An 18,717-nucleotide genomic window follows, 5' to 3' on the forward strand; every position below is an offset into this window, starting at 1 on the left:
TAGGTACTGGGGCATGGTAAGCATTCTGCACTTCTTGGATTCCCAGGGCTTGTGTGAAGTCAGGGGTAGGGCAGGGCTCAGGACAGAAGGACATGAAGTGTGCTGGAAATTGGTGATAGCCACAGTGCTCACTCCTGCTTTCTGGTCGCTCTCTGACTGGTGCCCTTTCACTGAGGCAGCCTGGACAAGATGGTCAGCCTTGATGCCTCCCTGGCCACCAGCCCTCTTGAGCTAGGAAAGACCAACTTCTAATATGTGACTGGTGGGGTAGGGAGGGGTCACTTCAAGTTCAAGTTTAGGGGTCCACTGAAAAATTAGTCTTTGGGTCTGGTGAAGAAGTAAGTACATGGACACCCATGTTTGATGTTCTGGCTTACTGATCTTTCTACTGCAAATAATAATAATAATAATAATAATAATAATAATAATAATAATAATAATAATAAAAAGTACATTTAAAATGCTTAAGTCAGGATTGGGCCATGGTGAACATTTGACCTGTATCTGCTGGAGCTTCCCAGTTGAAAGCAGGGACTTTTGAGTCAGAAAGACCTGGGTGTGGACCACAGCTCCCCCCTCTTCCCACTGAGACGCTGTATAAGTCTTGACTCCTCTCCAGGCCTCAGTCTCCCTCTCTGCAATGGTCACCCTGGAGTGTTCCTCATCTCACTGTCAGGATTCCAGGAGATGCACTCAAAATCCTTGGCATCAGTCAGGGTGCGTTGGAGCCTGACAGCAAGACAGAGTGCCAAAAATGCTGGTGGCTATAAATATTACTACTGTGCTTCTATTTTCTGGCAAAGGACCATTCATTTCTTGGACCTCTTTATTTTCTCTCTCCTTCCATGACTGGCAGTATCAGGTCCCCAGGACTGTTTTTCCACAGATACAAAGTCGTGTGTGTATTTTTGTGACTTCACAGAGTCCTCCCATGTGACTAGTAAAGAACAGCGCTGTGCTGCAGACCCTGGCTGGGCCCTGCACCGAGGCCCCCCACTGTAGCCCCCTGCTCATCACCCCCCCACCCCCTTAGCACTTGCACCCCTGCTAACACAGCCTCACGCCTCCTGTTGTTGCCGCCTGACTTTCGGGCCCCCTTTCCCCCATCCTGTCTGATAAATACCTGAAGGACACTTGCTCTAGAGGTGTCCAGTCTTACCGAAAGCTTGGTCCTTGTCCCCACTGCCAATTCAGTAACAAAGACTTGGTTTTGAGAAAAAGGAAAAGGAGTTTTATTGCTTTGCTAGCAAAGACGAAACATGGGAGCCTCTTTCTTGTCCTAGAGGCTGTGATTCTGACCATCAGGGGGAACAGAGGGCTTTTAAAGAAATGATGCAAAGGCTACATTCCAGGTGTGCTGTGTCAGGGGTCGTAATTCACTTGTGGCCCTGAGAGATAGCTGTTTCTTAGATCTTCTGGCGCCATCTCTGAAGTCTGAATTACTTCATTCCTGTGGTGTGTGTTTGCTTAAGGACAGATAACTTGGTCTAGTTTGGGAGGAAGGGCGATCTTTCTTCCCCCCAACCCCCCAAGGTTAAGGAGGAGGAGAGTGAGAAGAGAAAGGGGAAAACCATCAGTTTTAACATCAGTGCAGGGGCAGACAGCAAGGCTTATGTCCAAAGCATGAAGCAGACAGACCCCCTGCTACACTGGCCAGGTAGCAAAGCCCTACCCCCGCAAGACCAGGCCTGGCCTTTGGCTCAGACATCATCTACCATGCACACCTCCATCCACCCAATGAACCTTGGCCAATCCCCAAATTGCATAGCTAAGAACCACTGCGTGGCATGGGCTCGGGGACTTGGCTGTGCACGGGGACTGCTGCTACTTCTATGGCCAGACAGAACTCCGTGGGTTTCCACAGTGCAGGACTTCTCAGAGCTCTGTTGGGCCAAACCCCTTGGCACTGTCAGGTGGGCAAGAAGATTATGTGCATTTGCACACAGGCTGGTCCGGGGAACCATTTCTTCCCCTCCAGCTCATGGTGTTAGGGACCTTCAAGGTCCTTGCCATCCTCATGTGGCTCACATCCCCATGCATGTGTCAGCCATGGACGGCCTGGGAGTGGATTCAAAAAGCAGAATGAGAAGCTAAACACACTCCCATAGAATCAGAATCTGCATTTTAAAATATCCCAGGTGATTCATTCACATGCTCATTAAAGTTAGGGCCAGGCACATTTGTTTGTATGTCACGTCCTGGGTCTGGACCTTGGCCACGTGCTGGAATCACATGAGGAGCCTTAAAAAATTCTGTGACCCAGGTCCTGACTTAATTGGTCTGTAGTTTGACCTAGTCCTTGGGTGTTTGAAAGACTCCCCAGGTGGCTTTAATGCGTGGCCAGCTGCATGGATGGGTGAACATTAGGAGGGCCAGAAGCATCCGTTTGGAAATTGGCAGGGAAGCGTTAGGAGTCCTGGAAAAGCTCCAGTGAGGCACTGGGAGGAAGAGGGATTGTCCCAAGGTTCCATGGCTGGAACCTGGACTTGGCTTCTACCACCAGCGCCCACGCTGGGATTGTGGAGTGGCCCCCCCCCCACACACCATCTCCTGGAAAGTTCTTCCAGATCCCCAACCCAGCCTTGGTTGGGTTCTTATCATGATGTGGCCTCTGTGCTTACTGGGCTAGCTGCTAGCTCAGGACTCTGACAAACATCCCTAAAGCCTGTAAAGTTCAAGCCATCCAGTGGAGGGGAGGCAGCACAGGCAAAACCAGGGCACAGTCCTTTTACATAATGATCGCCCCCCAGGAGGCAGTTGTGCTCCTTCCCACTGCCTCATTAGCCTCTCTGAGCCTCACTTCCCCTGTCTATAAACTGGACATGACAGTTCCCTGCTAGGTTGGTTTGCAAAGGAATAAGAAGGTGACAGCCCCAAACTGCCTGCATATAGAGGACTCTAGTTCAGCATCAAGTCGGGTCACATGGGCTCTTGCTTTTGCTAGAAGCAGGAGGCCCAAGGTTCTCAAGCACCTCAGGCCCCAAGGAGCAAGAGCCCCTGAACCTCCCTCCCCGGCCCTGTTGGGTAGAGAAAGCTGTGGCCAACATGTACCTTTCTTTTCTCCCATGCATTCCTGTCTTGCCAGACCCACCCACGGGCTCCATGGTAATCCACATGTGTGCTTCAGTCTGGCTGGGAGGAGACCTGCGTCATGGTGTGGGGTATTCCCAGCCTTCTTAGGCTGAGACAGCAGCAGAAGTTGGCCATGCCAGCCATAGTTGGTGGCACCCCTCCCACCCCGTGGGCCCACTCTGACAGAGCAGCTGTTCCTGTCGTGGCTATTTTATTTTTATTCCTCCCTCTGGAAGCCCATAATCAAAGAGAGAGATCAGCACTGCTGCCTGGTTACAGGGAGCAGAGACAGGGAGTGAGGAGGTCTCAGCCGGGGCCTGAGGATGGAGGCAGTGGATGGAACTCTTTATTTTAACCCTTCCATCTCAGATATGGGGAGACAGGTTACAGAGGCCCAGGATTTCCCAAGCCTGCCTTAGGGCTGGACCAGAACCTGGCTCTTTCCTTCAGGTCCAAGTCCTAGCCCTGCCTCCTCTGACTGCTCTTGCCAGGAAGGAATTGAGAGTGGTGCCTACCATCCTTGTCCCTCAGCTGGTGTGTCCATGCTAAGGTGGTTCCTGGGCTCCATGGACCAGCTCAGGATCTGGGATACACCTAGGAATCTGCATCCTTAGCAAGCTCACCTGACCAAAGTTCTAAAACTGCTGTGGACTCCTTCTTCCCTTTGGTCCCAAAGCCCAGGCCTGTACTCTGGGCCTCTCCTCTCCAGTCCTGCATCTAAATTCACCACTCAGGAATCCCAGCCCCTGACTAGTCTGCTTTCATTTATAGCATCACTTACCTGGCACACCTGACAGTAGCAGGTCTCAGGTGAAGGGGGCAGAGAGGATGTCTCATCTCTATGCGGCCCACAGACCCTGGACTCAGGAGGCTGGGGACCAAATTCTGTGTCTACCGCTTCTAGTAGTGTGACATGGATGCATTTCTTCACCCTCAGTGCTGTTGTTTTCTCACCTGCAGGATGAGGGTGGTGATGCCTCCTTTGCAAAGTGTTATGAGGATTAGAGGTAGTGTCATCGTTTAGGTTAGTGTCTAGCACATTGACAGTGCTATATAAAGTTAGCTTTTTTCCCCCCCACTGGGGATTGAACCCAGGGGCACTTTATCACTGAGCCATATCCCCAGCCCCCCCTTTTTTTTAAAAAAAATTTTATATAGTTGTAGATGGACAGCGTGCCTTTATTTATTTATTTATTTTTATGTGGTGCTGAGGATCAAACCCAGTGCTCACACATGCTAAGCAAATGCTCTGCCACTGACTACAGCCTCAGCCCCTCAGCCCTTTTTATTTTTAATTTTGAGACAGGGTCTCACTAAGTTGCTGAGGCTGGCTTTGAACTTGTGATCCTCCTGTCTCAGCCTCCCCAGTTGCTGAGATGACAGCATGCCACCACCTCCAGCTAAAGTTAGGTTTCTTATGCCCATTTTACAGCTGAGAAAGTTATGCTGAGAGAAGTTAAGAGACTTTCTCATGGGCATGGTGGTGCCCACCTATAATCCCAGCTCCTCAGAAGGTTGAGGCAGGAGGATCATGAGTTCAGGGCCAGACTGGGCAACTTAACAAGATCCTATCTCAAAATAAAAATAAAAAGGGCTAGGGATGTGGGGATGTAGCTCAGTGGTAGAGTGCCCCTGAGTTCAATTCCCACTATTGCCCCCCCCACCCAATAAATAAAGGGAGAGAGGCTTTCCCCAAGTTACGGAGTGGCAAAGTTGGCTGGAGCTTCCACCCTCCTCCCACACCACCCCTGCCCGAGTGTCCACAGCTGTCCCCCACCTACAGCCAGCTGCTGCTCTGCTGTCGGATTACAGCTGGGTGTAAAAAACCCTCCCCGCTGCTCCATTCCCTCACACCCTCACCACACTCTGGGGTTAGGATAAATTCTGTAATCCCATCAACCAGGCAGTCAGAATCTACAGAAACCAGATGGCCAAGAGCCATGCAGCTCAGCTTCCTGTGGCCCAGAAAGGGATGCTGCCACCCTCAGTCCTGAAAGCTCAACATTTATTATGCTAATGTCCATTTACACTCAAAACTTATTTCCATTTTCTGGAAGAATTCACATTTGGAATCTCTGCACTTTGGATTTAAAGAATGTTGTTTTTTTTTTCCCTCACAACACTGGGGATCAAACCCCAGGGCCTCACATATACTTAGCAGGCCGCTGACACTGAGCTGCGTCCCAGCTATAAAGGACATCTTCAAACATCAGCCCGCCTGGTGCTTACTGTCAATGAGCCCACTTCCTTGCCCAGGGGAGAAAAGAGATCTCAGGCCAGGCATCCGCTCTGCCTCTGGCTCTCTGGTATTCTCGAAAACTGCTGCTCCTTGGGTTTCTCCTTCCCCACCCCTAATGTTTCCCTCTCTGATTTCATTCTCTCTTCTTCCTGGTTTGGTGTAGGGCCACCATTGTGGGTCTGTCTGCACTGAGCCTTACCCTCAGAATCTGCCATGCAGATTGCTCTGAACTGAGCCAGGCTGTTGAAGCCTATGAAGGGCAAGGGCACATCGCACCCTCCCGCCCTCTCTCCATCTCAGCAGCCAGGCAAAGGCAGCTCTTTTACACTCTTGCTTTTCTTCCACCCCTGCTGTGATAGAATCAGCCCTGCCCTCAGTGTCGGTCAGCAGCGGCCAGCTTGCTGGGGCCCATTCTAATGAAGGTAACTGAATGCCTGGGCGGCCGAAACTGGCCCTTTGCAGACGGGCCAGGGGAGGGCCTCCCTTGAGGCGAGAGAGTGAGCCAGCTCTTGTTTGCCCCAGCCTGGCATTAGACACCAGACTGGGCCATGCAGCCCGAAGGAGGGGCCCAGGAAGGGGAAGGGGACAGAGAGCAGGTTTATTTAGGGTGAGCTGGGCTGGTCCATTGCCGTTTGCTTTCAGAAGCTGGAAAGACAAACAATAGATTTGGGTCACCCAGGCTGGGGCAGGGTGGGGGAGGAGATGGTCAGATTTAGCAGGATTCCCATGTCAAGTAGCTGGTGCTTGGGATGCTGGGCTCTGAACTTGGGACCCTTCGGATCACAGTTTCTCTCTCCCTTCCTGTGTTCAGAATTCCATACAGCTGCGCGGCTGCCTGAGAGCAACCACATACGAACAGGAGTCCTGGGCTCCTTTCCCTAGATTTAGGAGCCCTGTGCAGAGTGGAAAGGGTTTTGCAGACAGGTAGGCCTGCATTCAAATCCTTGCTCTGAATGTCCTTGGGCAGGTTACTTGATCTTTGAGCCTCAGCTTTCTCATCTGTGAAGTGGGAAGAATAATCATACTCAGGCCCAGGTTATGCAGGGCGTGAAGCTCTTGCATTGTGTGAAGCCCTTTCTAAGGTAAAGAATCTCAACATGTCTTATTTTTGCAAATTTGACAAAACCATGAGAACACACTGCCCTTCTGATCACATGAGGGTCCTGGAAGCATAAGTTTCAGTAGTTTCACAGTAAATGCAGATGTGTTCCCACTGCCTGACAGGAAGGAACTGACATTTGTAGAGCCCCTCATACAGGCCCGGCCTGGAGTAAGCCCCTTGGAGGTGTTGCCTTTCAGTATTATTGCCTCTCAGGTGTCCTGAGTATTCAATGTATGCAGAGTTGCCCATGCCCAACACACTCGGCCCACTCTTTATTTGCTAGTTTAGTGACCACGATGGGTCAGGCGCTGTTCTCAGCGCTGAAAACCTTAGGAGGGGTAATCAGACAATCAGTGAATCAACACATAGTCACCTCCAAATGAGAGGGCAAGTTCTTTGAGAAGCTAGGTGAGAGCTGGAAGTGCTCTGTGGAGGAGCTGGGACTGCAGCCCTCGGGGCGGCCTTAAAGCCCTTTTTCAGTGACACCAACAGCTGACTCAGGCAGGGATGTCTTGCAGGCTCAGGACCTTCTTGGAGGTCACATGGTCTGATCTTTTCCCCTCGCTGTGGGAGAGGAGGAAGCTGAGGAGGCACCCCCTCCTAACCCAGCCATCTCTATCAAAGTGGCTGTGACATCCCCAGAGCACCCACATCCAAGAAGCCTCCCTGCCTCAGGAAGCCCTTCTGCGGCTCTCACGCCCCTGCATCCTGAGGACAGTAGCCCACTCCTGGTCCCAGGGCCACAGACACCACCCCCTCCTGGCTTCCTGCCCCTCCCACTTGGCTCATTGCTTCTGGAAAGGATGATTGGAGCTCTGCTGGAGGTCTGGAGGTACTCAAGTGAGAGAAGGCCATAGGGACAAAGGTCAGAACTTAAAAACCAAGTGGGGAGTCAGGGAGGACCCAAGTATCAAGCTCAGCAAATCCAACAAGGGAACACACTTATCCCCGGGCTCCAAACAGGCCTGGCAGATGGGGGAAAAGTTGATACTAGCTCTCATGATGCAAAAGAGGAAAGCAGGTACCTAACAGGTGGTCTGGGAGTGGGTGGCTTGGGGGCAAAAGCTTCTTTAGCACCTAGCACAGGCCTCCTTCTCTGCCAGGTGCAGGGAACCTTCACTGAGTGGTCCTTGGGACACTTAGTAGGTACTTTTATCCCCATTTCACAGATGTGAGCCCTGCGTGACCAACTCTGCTACAACCCAGATAGCAAAGCCCTTGCTGGGAGCTCAAGTTGGTAATGAGCCTGCAGGCTGGGCCTGAACTTGTGTCTGAAAGCAGGAAACCTCAGGGTGGTGAGAGGCCTTGGCGTAAGCCCTCAGAGACCGAGTCACAAAGCAGGAAGGGTCCACGCACCTGAGTTCAATTCCCCACATCTTGGCTGAGCACTGGGGCAGGCAGGGCCTGGACCTCTAAAGAATCTTAGTGAAGTGCCTGTGGTGAGTGCACCAGCTGAGCAGGGGGCTGGGGGAGCCTGCTGAGGTTGCCGCTGATCCTACCCTGGGGGTCAGGGCAAGCCCTGGCTGTCAAACCAGGCCCCTAAAGCTGAGTCATGCTAGTCATCATATAGCTTCGATTATCTGTGGAATCATATCTATACCTCTATCTATCTATCTATCTATCTATCTATCTATCTAATCTGTCAAGAGAAAGAGAGAGAGAGAGAGAATATTAAACTGGTTACCAGGGATAGGTGAGGGTGGGAATGGGGATAGGTAGGTCAGAGTTACCAAGCAGCCAGTAGGTAGGATGAGCAAGTCTAAACATCTCATGTACAGGTGAGTGCACTGGCACCTGTCGTAATCCCAGCTACTAGGGAGGCTGAGGCAGAGGACCACAAGGTCAAGGCCAGCCTCAGCAATGTATCATGGCTGTATCTCAAAATGAAAAATAAAAAGGGCTGGGGATGTGGTTCAGTGGTAAAGTGCCCCTGGGTTCAATCCCCAGTACCACAATAAATAAACCAATAAAGCCACAGGTTAGATGAGGCCTCAGGAAAGAGGAGAAAGGGACGAGGCACAGGGCAGGCTATACCTACAGCTGAGGCATGGTGGTACAGGGGAGCCAGCTATGGGGCTGAGGAGTCATGACAAGGCATTTAGGAGGAAACCAGGAGGGTGGGCACACTGAGGGGAGTCAAGAAAGCATTTAAAGGGAGATGCGCTAGGTCAATTGCTGCAGCGAGTGTTCAGGTAAGAAGAGGGTGCATGCCATTCTAGTTGGTTCAGGTCAACTGCTATTGAATGGAGTTGTTTTTGTTTTCCAGTATTGGGTTTGAACCCAGGGGTACTCTACCACTGAGCTATACTCCAATTCCTTTTAATTTTTTATTTTGAGACAGGGGCTGGCCTTGAACTTGTGATCCTTTTGCCTCAGCCTCCCAGGTCACTAGGATTTCAGGCATGCACCACTGTGCCCAGCTTGTATGTTTTTTATAGTGCTAGGGATCAAACCTAGGGCCTTGTGCATGCTAGGCCTGCACTTCATCACCAAGCCACACTCCCAGCCCAAATGGAGGGATTTTTTTTTAACATTTATTTTTTAGAAGTAGTTGGACACAATACTTTTATTTATATTTATCTTTAGGTGGTGCTGAGGATTGAGCCCAGGGCCTCCCACGTGCTAGACGAGTGCTCTACCGCTGAGCCACAACCCCAGCCCAAATGGAGGAATTTTTAAGGCTAGGACATAATCTGGTGAGATGAGCCAGTAGAGATGCGGCAGAAGGGGCTGTAGGGGAATTCTAGGAGCAAAGGACCTTGGTGTGGGGGAGTCCAGGGCTCAAATAAAAGGGTCCATCTGTGAATGACGCATCATTCCAGGAGAGAGGCAGCATGGAGGCTCTTGTACAGGAGGCCTGCAGACCTGGGGGTGGGGGCATGGAAAGGCAGGTCTCTTCTGGTTGTTTTTATGGAGCACCATCACCCACTAGCTGTAAGCAAGCAGTGGGAGCAGGGCTGGAGATGAGAGGACGAGGGTGAGGGAGACTCAACAGTGCTGTTGGCCACTGGCACAGGTGGGATCTAAGTCCACCTCTTGGCTTCATGAAAGGACACAGGAAAGGAAACAGTAAAAGGGTCAAGATGCAGTGTGTTCTGCAAATAATAACAATAAAAGTATTGAGTTGTTGCTCTGCTAAGTGTTATTCATGCGTTTTGTCATTTAACAACCCACCCCCAGCCCTCAACAACGCTGTGACGCAGCTAAGTGAATCTCCATCATGTGCACACTCTGTATTTGCAAATTTGCCTGATTGCTAAAATGCGCTACACTCCTGAGTCAGTGCTCACGGCACTTGCATGGTCGTTTGAAGACAGGCTCCACATGGTGGTGATTTGAGTTGTGCGTGGCCAGTTGGGGTGGACGCGCTGCCCTCCCATCAGCTCATACTGAAAACAAGTGTCCTCTTCGAGATCTACTTAATGCCACATCTACTGTATTTTTTTTTTGTGCTTTTTGCTGGTACTTTTGCTATTTAAAAAGTCTCTTAATGCTGTCCAGTAATCCTTAAATGCAAGAAGCCTGTGATGTGCCCCGTGGAGCAAAACACCAGCAGTGAATAAGCTTCTCCTGGGCAGGAATGAGTTACAGTGCCGATGATGCTAATGAGTCACAGCCTGTGTGAAAGGAGGTGTCATTAAACAGAGACACACATAAAACAAGGTTCTGTATTGATTGGCAGACACATTGTGGCCAGAGGCTCCTTGGATGTAGGACTGCCATTTCCCCTAGGAGCCACTGTTCAGCCTTCACTGATTGAGCCACTAGAACGTGGCTACTGCATGTAACAGGAGTTGATGGTATTATTATTATTATTATTGTTTTAAAATTTCTTTTAAAATAATTTTTTAGTTGTAGATGGACACAATATCTTTATTTTATTTATTTTTATTTTAATATTATTTTAGATGTCAATGGACCTTTATTTTGCTTATGTAGGCTTGCCAGGATTGAGCTTTGAATCATGGGACACCCTTACAACAGAGCTGAGGGGTTGTGGCTCAGCGGTGCTGAGGATCGAACCTCATGAGTGCGAGGCAAGCACTTTCCCACTGAGCTACAGCCCCAATCCAGCATTCTCTCTTTTTTTTTAACTTTTATTTTTTATTTGTTTATTTTATGTGGGGCTGAGGATCCAACTCAGTGCCTCACATGTGCTAGGCAAGCACTCTATCACTGAACCCCAACCCCAGCCCATGGACGGTACTATTATTAATCCTGTTTGTCAAATGAGAAACCATGGCTGAGAGAGACTGGCCGACCAGCTAGGGTTCGTGAGGGGCAAGCTGTGGCTGCAGCCTGGGCTGGCTGGGCCCCCCAGGCCCTCGTCCCGTGAATGTGGCCTTGTGGTCTGGTGGGGAGGGCAGGGGACCTGGCTGGGAAGAAAGGTGTTTTATTTTAGGGCACCCATGAGCAACTCCTCTCCCTCTGCCCTGGCCTGCCCTGGGCTGGGCTCTCCGATTTCCACCTGAACACAGCAGCTCCTTCAGCCGGCTGGACTGTGGCCACCAAGCTGTTGCCGCCCGTGGTTTTCCTTAAGTGGGAGGAACACTGGCTCAGTGTCCTGGGGCCAGGCGCCTTTGGTTTTCCGTTGCTGAGCCCAGCCCTGGAGGGGAGCCCCAGAGGAGGTGTGTGTGCCTGGGACAAGAGGCTAGCTTCAGCCTCTGGCAACCCACCCCCTCAGCTGCTGAGGCCTCCTGTTTATTCAGGGAATCAACTTGGACAGGCCTGAGTGAGCTGGTGGCATTGGGCTCTCTGGGAGTCGCCCCAGGCCTGGGTGCCCAGCCTCTGTCTTCCTGGCCGCTACCTTCTCGGTCGGTGCCATTCATGGGATGACTTATTGTGGGTTTGTGGGCTTTTTCATTTTGGCATCTTTGTGATAATTTGGGGAACAGTTGTGGGGGACCATGTTTGATTTCAATGTGAACTATAAGCCATTCAGAATATGTCCTTCTACTGAAAAAACAGTGTAAAGCTGTCAGTATCTACCACCATCCTTGATTAAGTTAATTTCTCTCTGGAGGGGGATGAGTCCCTGGGACTGATGACCAATACCCTGAGCGTCCCTTGTGGAGAGTCTAACTATGGGCTGGGACCTGGAGGAGGGATCCCACAGGACTGGGAGGAGGGCTGTCACTATGTCCAGGGGGCTCACCGGGACCTCTTGGGCCTCATGCTGCTGGAGAGCAACTCTGGGAGTGGTTTGGGGGTGACCCAGCAGAGAACACTGCCCAAGTGCCCACTGGTGGGGCTGGGAAGGAGGCTGGGATTGCGGACCAAAGAGCTGTGTCCTCCAAAGCCTCTGGACCGTCCTACGTAGATAGGAAACCACGGTTAGGAGGACACGGAGTGCTCAGGGCAGCCACGGTGGTGTCTGGATCCCAGCTGTCAGGTCCAGGTCCTCTTTGATGAGCACACCACCCTGACACCCACGCGTGTGCCCTCGTGCTGATGACTGGGAGGCCACCCCACGGGCAGCGCTGACCTGGGCTCCAGGGATGCTGTGGGAGGAGAGCAGCTGGCAGCTCCAGGCAGGCTGCGAGGTGGTCTTCTCTCCAGGAGGCAGCACCGTGCCTGCCCTGTCCTTTCTGCTCAAACAAATGAACTAGTGAGTGAATGAAAAGAGGGATCTGGGTTCCCCTGTGGTTACTTGGGGAAGCCACCTGATGAACCTTAGCCTCCATGTGTCATGGTTAGGTGCACAGTCTCTGGAGCCAGATGCTAGGGTTCATCTCTGGACCCCTCTCCATTTGCTCGTTTTATGTCCTTGAGCAAACTCTCGGAGCCTCAGTGTCCCCATACGGACCACGGGATTCAGACCCACCCCATAGGCTTGCCAGGAGTGAGTTTTGAATCATGGGACACCCTTACAACAGAGCTGAGGGCTGGGGTTGTGGCTCAGTGGTAGAGCGTTTGTCTAGCACGGGCGGGACCCGGGTTCGATCCTCAGCACCACAGAAAAATAAATAAAATAAAGGCATTGTGTCCAACTATAACTAAAAAAATAAATATTAAAAAAACAGAACTGATCAGGCATTTGCTATTATATCTCTAATAACATCAGTGTGTGTGTGTGTGTGTGTGTGTGTGTGTGTGTGTGTGTGTGTGTGTTCGAGCCTGGTGTGTGCTTTTTTCAAGTGTGCTCCTCACAGAACATCAAGTGCTTCTTTAAGTAAATGTCAGAGGAGAAGGTCCATCCAAGGCCTTAAGAAGCCCAGGCTCAAACAGCCAGGCAGCTGCAGGGCTCTCAAGTCGTCTCTAGGGGAAGTGACAATTCACCTGCGGATTTGACCACAGAGTCAGGGGGGCCACTGCACATTTTTGGAAGCAATGAATACTGCTTTCCATCCTTTCTCCCAGGAACTGGCTTCGTCCTGCTCACCTCATCTGGGCCTGGAACTGGGGCAGGAGGCAAGTCGACACCAGGTCCTGCCCCTTCCTTGGCTCCAACCCAGTCAGCCAGGCAGGCAGGCGGTCAGTGCACCTGCAAGGCCAGGACACTCCCCAGGGGTGTCACAGAGGTGCATGTGGGTGAATCCCAGAGGCCTGGTATGAGCAACAACTGATCAAAATTCACTGAGCTGGGCAGAGGACGCCCACTCCCCGTGGATGACAAAGAGCCACTCATGGTCTTTTCTCATCCTTAGTAGTTTCTGTGCCTCACAGACAATTCCAGTCCTGTCAATATGCTGGTGATGCAGTAAGAGAGGCAGAGGGAGGCTGAACGTGAACCAGCAGATCTAGGTGCAGCTGCTAGTTCTGCTGTCACTTAGTCTTCCTCATCTGTGCCACGGGCGCAGTAACACTGACCCCACGAGACTGCTGGGTTAAAGTGAGGAGAAGAAATGAGGCGGCACATGGTAGACCTTCAATAATTGGTAGCTGCTTTTATTTGTTTCTGGTTTGGGCAGTACTAGGGGCTGAACCCAGGGCCTTGCACATCCTAGCCAAGTGCTCTCCCACTGAGCTATACCCCCAGCCTTTTATTTTGAGATAGGATCTCCCAAAGTTGCCCAAACTGGCCTTAAACTTGTGATCCTCCTGCCTTAGCCTCTCAAGTCACTGGGATTACAAGTGTGCACCACCATACCCAGCTATAGCTGTTTTTTTTGTGGGGGCAGGGGGTTTGGTACAGTGGATTGAACCCAGAGGTGCTCCACCACCGAGCCATGTCCCCAGCCCTTTTTATTTTTTATTTTGAGACAGATTATCTTTAAGTTGGCTTAGGGCCTCACTAAGTTGCTGAGTTTGGACTTGAACTCGCACACAGTTGTTATTTAATAATCAGTTGCAGGAAAATAATCTCCCTTTGGTTTCCGGGCCCTTGTCCAATGTTAGGCAGAGGGTTGTCTCTTCAGCGCTTAGATCTCATACTGTGGGAGGAGGGCTCTGCGTCCCTTTCACACCCTGAGTTCTTTCTGTTCAAATACATATCTCAGGGACTTCCAAAAAGGCTCCAGTGTAATTCACAACTAAGCAGGCCTTCACCTCTCCACTGTGTATGAGTGGTCTTTGGTTTCATTCAAGGGCCCAAACTTCCCCGAGTGACCACTATGCACCAGACATGGTAGGAGCTGGTGTCCAAAGACACCAGGACATGGGGCCCTGCCCTTAGGAATCACAGCCTGGTAGGGGACTTGACCAGAGACCAGTCCTTGACGACACAGTGGGTTCCTTGTAGTAATAAAGCTTGTGTTTGAGGGATGGGACTGGATCATAAATCCCGCAAGACATTTATTCTCACTTTAGGCGATGGGGAATTTTCCACCTGGGAAGTCACACACGAGTTTTGAAGACTGAGTAGGAGTTTTCTCAGTGGCCAGAGAGGCAAAGGCTTTGGTACTACAGCAGCATCCCCAGTGCACTCCCAGCCACCTCGCCTTTCTGAGGCCAGTGGGGACTCTTCTGCCTTTAGCAAGTTTTATGACTATGGATGAGTCATTTTTTAAATCTAGGCCTCAGTTTCCCACTCCAGCTTTGATGCACTGTGAGTTTATGTCTCTATAGGCCTACCTGATAATCTCTAAGAAGTCCTGATATTGGCAAAGCACTTCCCAAAAGCCTTTGACATTTTCTCTTATAACGTACATCCCTGTCTCACAAAGTTGGTCATCTCTCCCTTTGAATTGCTGAGGCTGGCCTCAAACTCGCAATCCTCCTGCCTCAGCCTCCAGGGAGGGCCGTGGCATTAGCAATGGGACAACTACACTGCCCAAGTCTAGGGCCAGGTGGCGGGGAGGTGTCTGGAGAGAGGAGAGCTGTCTGTGCTGTCACGGATGCACAGTTAACCGACATACAAAGGAAAAGGAAGTGTTCCCTTCTTGCCCTCACCCAGCGCAAGTCAAAAGGAGAACTTCACTCCCCAACCCTGCCACCACCTCCTCTTCTGATGACTGAATGAGTCAGAGGAGATGTTTGTCAAGAAGGAAACACGGGTTTTCTCACCATTTCCCCCCTCCCAGTGGGTTTGAATGAGTAAGAAAATCCATTGTTCTTGTGTGTACCAGAGCCGGGCACCTCTAAAGACCCAGCCTGGGACCCAGATCAATAAGTGCATGCCCTGCCCCACCTGCACCGTCCAGCCAGGCACTATGAAGGAAACTGTCCCACAGCCAGACTGCTGCAGGCATCCCGATCAGAGTCACCTGGTGCAAGACCTGGGCTGGAACAGGGCTGTGGAGGTGAGGAGACTGATCATGTGCTGTCCAGTCCCCAGCTCTCCAGCTGAGGAGCCTGCTGCCCATCAAGCTAGGAGAGCCAGAACCCAGCCCCAGCATCTTTACAGGGTGGGAAGATCACAGACAAGCCATCCAGGCTCTCCTCTCCCCAGGGAACTGCTGGCCCAGTGCAGGTGCTGCTCCAGAGGAAGGCGCGGCATCCAGAGTGCTGCTGAGTTCTCTCTCTAAGTGGGCCATCAGGAGTGTCTTTCTGCTGCGCGAGGTGGTGCAGATCTGTGATCCCAGCAGCTGGGGAAGTTGAAACAGGAGGATCACAAGTTCAAAGCCAGCCTCAGCAAAAAGTGAGGCGCTAAGCAACTCAGTGAGACCCTGTCTCTAAATAAAATACAAAACAATAGGGCTGGGGATGTGGCTTAGTGGTCGAGTGCCCCTGAGTTCAATCCTCAGAACCCTCATCCCCCCAAAATGGAGTGTCTTTCCCCAGGGGTCAGGAAGCCTCCACCATCTGAGGTCCTGGCTGCTTGCTTGGTGAGCTTGCCCCTTTCCTAAGCTACTGCGTCAGGCATCCAATGCTGACTTTGTTCTGGGATTGAAAGCTGAGGTTTCAGTTGCAGCTGACACTTTCTGAGTGTGGCATCTAGGGACATCTAAAGAAGGAGGTGAGAAAGGACAGGGCTGGTGGAGAGGTTCCAGCGGGCTTTCCCACACAGAGGAGTGGCTGGCAACGCTGCGCTGGGCGGGAATGATGGCCAGGGGGTGTGTGTTGGAGAACGGAGCCCTGCTGACGTTGACCAGGCTTGACGACTGATGTCTGTCATGGAGAGCACGAGACGGAGTAGGGAGACCTGGCTCTGATCCTGGCTCCACCACTGACCGACTGGGCAGCTGTGAGGAGAGAGGCCATTACCACACGTGGAGCTGATTTCCCTGTCTGGGAAATGATTGGTTTTGTGAGACCCAGTGATTGAAAACATTTCTAAAGCTATAGAACTTTCTGTTCACGTGAAATCCCATGTGGTCGACTCCATGTCAAGTAGACAGAAGTGGAGTTATCTTTATTGTTTGTCTAGAGCACACTTTCCCTTTAGCAATATTTCCACAGAATCCTGGGGGTTCCAAGGAGTCCAGTTTGGGGATCACTGGGCCCCGCTGCTGTTGTTATTAGCTCTATAGTTTGTATCAGCTGTTCTGTGTTCACTTGGCTAACGCTGGTCGACACCAGCTGCTTGGTTAGTGTGGACATGACGTTAGGTGATTCTCAAAAGAGCTCCTCTCCCAGGGCGACTGTCACGATACCCTAGTTGCATAGCCAGTACTTCCATCTGGCCCAGGATACATACAAAACATTGACTCTGGGGGCAGCAGGAGTTAGGTGGACATGGGTAGGGAGCAGGGTGATACGGAGGGAACTTGCTGTTCTCTTCCCTCACCAGGTCACCCGGATGATTGTGGTTTTCTACCCATCAGCACCTGAAGGATGTGACACCTGCCTGTCAGCATTCTATATGCTTCTGTCCAGCATCATGGGAGTGTAGAACTCTCATACCAACAACAGGAGAACCAGTTTCACGACATCAGAAGAATTAATCAGTGACTTGTCATATGAAAAGTATTCTAGGATACATTCTCTGGTGGAGGGTTTTTTTTTTTTTTTTTTGCACAGGGCAGGGACTGGGAATTGAACCATCCAAGGGTGCGTTACCACTGAGCTACAACCTCAGTCTTTTTATGTATTTATTTTTGGTCAGTATTGGGGATCAAACCCAGGGCCTCGTGCATGCCAGGCAAGCACTCTACCACTGACCTACATCACCAGGCTCCCCCCAATCCCTGCCCCCTTTTTTTGTACTGGAGATTGAAATCAGGGGCACTTAACCACTGAGTCACATTCCCAGCCCCCCCCCCCCTTTTTTTGAGACAGGGTCTTGCTAATTTGCTTAGGGTCTCACAAATTTGCAGAGGCTGGCTTTGAACTTGCAATCCTCCTGCTTCAGCCTCCCAAGCCACTGGGATTACAGGTGTGTGCCACCATGCCCAGCCCTTGTTTCATTTTTTGAAACAGGGTCATGTTTAATTGCTCAGGCTGGAGTTGAATTTGTGATCCTCCTGCCTCAGCTTGTCGAGTCTCTGGGATTACAGGTGTGTGCTACTGCACTTGGTAAGGTATTGAACAGGGGGGTGAACTCAGGAGCACTCAGCCACTAAGCCACATCTCCAGCCCTATTTTGTATTTTATTTAGAGACAGGGTCTCACTGAGTTACTTAGCACCTTGCCGTTGCTGAGGCTGGCTTTGAACTCGGGATCCTCCTGCCTCAGCCTTCTGAACCACTGGGATTAACGTTTTCTGTTTTCTACGAGATTCTTTTTCCTCCAGAAAAGTCATGTCAGTCCCTTAGGAGACTCACAGTGCTGGGCAAGCGAGATGAAAAAGTCAACTTCATGCCTTCCTTGTCCCTGTCTTACCCCTGTTAGTCAAGCATCCCAAAGAGAGTAGGAAGGAGAAGATGCTATACTGGCGATCAGTGACTGTCAGCCCCTGATCAGTGGGCATCTTGCTGTGTGACTTTTTGTAAATCCCCAGCTCTCTCTGAGCTTCTGCCTTCCCATCCATAAAATGGGGACAAATATATAAATAAGATGCTTCTCCAGACAGTCTTGCTAGTTTAAACTGGCTTGATTCCATGACATGTAAAACATAGTATACCAAGAGACCAAAGGAGCTAATTCAAGTCCCCCATTGCCCCTCTTTCTCAGTGGGGAGGGGTGCTCAGGAGGTATGACTATATTTCCTGTTAGCTCACTGTTATCCCCCCATTCAAACCAGAAACACTGAGACCTAGCCTGGGCTGGCATCCCCCATTCTGTCCAATCCTACACCTCAGACACAGTCACCATCCCTACTTGTCCCATCCCCCCAAGGATCACTGCTTCCCTGAACACTCCTGGTAGATGTCAGGCCCTCTCCTGAAAGTCAGGGTCCTAAATTCTCCCACAAGCTGCTTCAGGTTCTGATCCTCACCTCTGTTCCTCCCAGCCTCTTGCCATACAGATAATGACTATTTATTGAGTACCTGCTATGTGATAGGCTCTAAGTAGTTTGTTGTCCTGATTAAATGATCTTCACAATAATCCTAAAAAATATAGTACCATTATCTCCAGTTTACAGACAAGGAAACAAAGATACTGGCAATTAAACTTGCCTGGGGTCATTTGGCTACAAGGTGAGAAGCCAGGACACAGCCTTGGCTCCAGTGCCCACACATACAACCATTGATCCCACAGCTTGATAATGCGGCTGGAGTAACTAGGAGTTAATTCATCGAGTGCCTACAGCACGCCATGTACTGAACTCACGTCATCTCACTTAAAGTTCACAACTGAGAGAGAAAACCACTCCTTTCCATTTTACAGAGGTGGAACTGAGGCCTCAAAACATTAAAATGACTTTCCTGTGAAGTAGATCCAGGGAGGCTTTGAACCCAGGAGAGTTCGGTGCATCTGAGCCTTTCTCTCTGTTACTCTGCTTTTCAGGACAAATAAATACCCACCCCACTACCTGTGGGAAAAATAAAGAGGAACCCACTGGTACCACCCAGTCTATAGAGCTCTTGAAAATGCTGGTTGG

The 18,717-nt window shown here is 50.8% G+C and overlaps 1 protein-coding gene across 2 annotated transcripts in view; it reads left to right on the forward strand.

Annotated features, from left to right (window-relative positions):
* RAB11FIP4 (RAB11 family interacting protein 4) overlaps positions 1-18,717 on the forward strand; it is a 113,254-nt gene that overhangs the window by 56,113 nt on the left and 38,424 nt on the right. The window lies entirely within an intron of this gene.

Source organism: Spermophilus citellus (genome assembly GCF_964194105.1).
Source record: "Spermophilus citellus genome assembly, chromosome: 17".
NCBI lineage: Eukaryota > Metazoa > Chordata > Mammalia > Rodentia > Sciuridae > Spermophilus > Spermophilus citellus.